This window comes from Neofelis nebulosa, chromosome 16 (genome assembly GCF_028018385.1).
Source record: "Neofelis nebulosa isolate mNeoNeb1 chromosome 16, mNeoNeb1.pri, whole genome shotgun sequence".
In the NCBI taxonomy this organism is placed as follows: Eukaryota; Metazoa; Chordata; class Mammalia; order Carnivora; family Felidae; genus Neofelis; species Neofelis nebulosa.
The window spans coordinates 13,204,768-13,206,959 of record NC_080797.1 but is presented as its reverse complement, the minus strand read 5'-3'; the positions used below and the strand labels follow the sequence as shown (position 1 = coordinate 13,206,959).

The 2,192-nt window shown below is 50.8% G+C and overlaps 1 long non-coding RNA gene across 1 annotated transcript; it reads left to right on the top strand.

Annotated features, from left to right (window-relative positions):
* Window positions 1–573: 573 nt before the first annotated feature.
* LOC131498304 (uncharacterized) lies at window positions 574–1,127 on the top strand. Its single transcript, XR_009255372.1, has 2 exons — window positions 574–753; window positions 845–1,127. It is a non-coding gene; the product is annotated as an uncharacterized LOC131498304 (long non-coding RNA).
* Window positions 1,128–2,192: the final 1,065 nt, after the last annotated feature.

The following is a 2,192-nucleotide window of genomic DNA, read 5'->3' as shown; positions in this document are numbered from 1 at the left end:
ACTTCCAGACTCCAGGGGACAGCTCAGGGCCTAACAGCTCCCACTGCCCCACATCCCAGAGGCAATAGTTCTCCTTCAGGAGGTCATGTGAGGGGCTTGGTTTACCTTTTAGGGGATGGCCCCGACCTTTGGGAGCTCTGGTGGTTTGAGTCACAAAGTCAGTCCCAGCAGCCCCATTTGCCTGATGGCCACCTGTTCTGTTGCAGGCTAGGCACCCAGAAGGAATCAGGGCTTTTGATCTGAGCTTGAAAATTCAAAGAATAGCAAAAAACATTTCGCTGTCTCGCAACTGGCTTCGATGTGACAAGGACTTGCGCCCCTGTTGATAAGCGCAGGATGATATTTCAATGCCTGTTAGCACGGAGCCTTCTGTAGAGTTTTAGAAGAGTCTGGGAGTCCCAGTACCTTTCCCCCAGGGCAAAAATACTCCACCTTGAGAGCCAAATATCTCTCTAGCTCCCTCTTCTCCTTTGGATTTCACAGCCTTTGTGTGAGTGGGGTTTCACCTCTGAAAGCGGCAGCCAAACTGGAAACAGGTCAGTCACCAAACCATTGTGACATTTCCCTGAGGCCGGCTGGTTTGAGTCTAAACAGGTTAAGCACACAGGTCTTGGCTAAACTGGAGGTTAGACACTTAGGGCTAAGCTGGATTTCAACACCTGGCAGACTGCTTTTTAGACATTTAACAGCCACTTAATTATAAGCAACTGTGTTACTCACAAGACAGTGGTCCCGAAACTCCAAACAGTACTGGTAAGGAATGCCCCTCTCTCCAGGCAGTCCCGGAACTGAGGGTCCCACTGCTCAGCAAGCACATGAGACGTTTTCTCCTCCTCCTCTACAGATGTTGCCCATGAGGACCCAGGGCTCTCCATGACCCACCATGCAGGGGAGAGTCCCTTCAACTTGGAAAGGGGGAGGTGGTGAGTGTTGGGACGCTCAGTACCCTGGGGTTGCAGTGTCGAGTGACGAGCATGAGCAACAGCTGGAAGGCTACCAACAGCCGGTGGTTCCGTCTTGAAGGCTGAGCACTCAGCCTTGTGTTGCTTCAGAAACGTGCACACCAGCCCAAGGGCGGGCTTCAGCAGGACTCTGCAAAATGGCTTTAAAGGTGACACATGACACTATTGTGAATTCTTTTTTTTTTTTAATTTTTTTTAAATGTTTTATTTAGTTTTGAGACAGGGAGAGACAGAGCATGAACAGGGGAGGGTCGGAGAGAGGGAGACAGAATCTGAAACAGGCTCCGGGCTCTGAGCTGTCAGCACAGAGCCTGACGCGGGGCTCGAACTCACGGACGGCGAGATCATGACCTGAGCCGAAGTCGGCCGCTTAACCGACTGAGCCACCCAGGCACCCCTCTTCTTTTTTTTTCTTAAATTAAAAAAATGTTTGGGGCGCCTGGGTGGCGCAGTCGGTTAAGCGTCCGACTTCAGCCAGGTCACGATCTCGCGGTCCGTGAGTTCGAGCCCCGCGTCAGGCTCTGGGCTGATGGCTCGGAGCCTGGAGCCTGTTTCCGATTCTGTGTCTCCCTCTCTCTCTGCCCCTCCCCCGTTCATGCTCTGTCTCTCTCTGTCCCAAAAATAAATAAAAAACGTTGAAAAAAAAAAATTAAAAAAAAATGTTTATTTTATTTGTGTATGTGTGAGAGAGAAAGTGAACGGGGGAGAGGGGCAGGAGGAGAGAGAGAGAGAATCTTAAGCAGGCTCTAGGCTCAGCACAGAGCTTGACTCAGCGCTCGATCCCATGACCCTGGGATCATTACCTGAGCCGAAATCAAGAGTCCTATGCTCAACTGACTGAGCCACGGTGCCCCAACACTACTGTGAATTCTGACCTGGAAACTCACATTTCTTTTGTGTCATGACTCACAGAGGGGGTAAGAGGAAGGAAGAGATAGCAAAACAGAAGTGTCCCCTCCTCAATCAATGGCTTCCCTCTCTCAAACCAAAAGCCTTGCAGGAACTTTCTTCAGACCACCTTTACCTCCCTAAGGAACTTCAGGCCAGCAGTGAGTGTGGGGGGTACTGGCCTCCTACCCACACACTCAAGCCCTTCAATGCTGAATTTCTGTTTGAACATCTGAGCAGCTGAGGGCTGAGTACAGGTGGGATACTGGTGTCTTTTGTAGGAGCCCGAATGATTCAGGCCAACTCAAGGGTCTCTATTTCTGTGAGGTTGTCCAAGTCTCA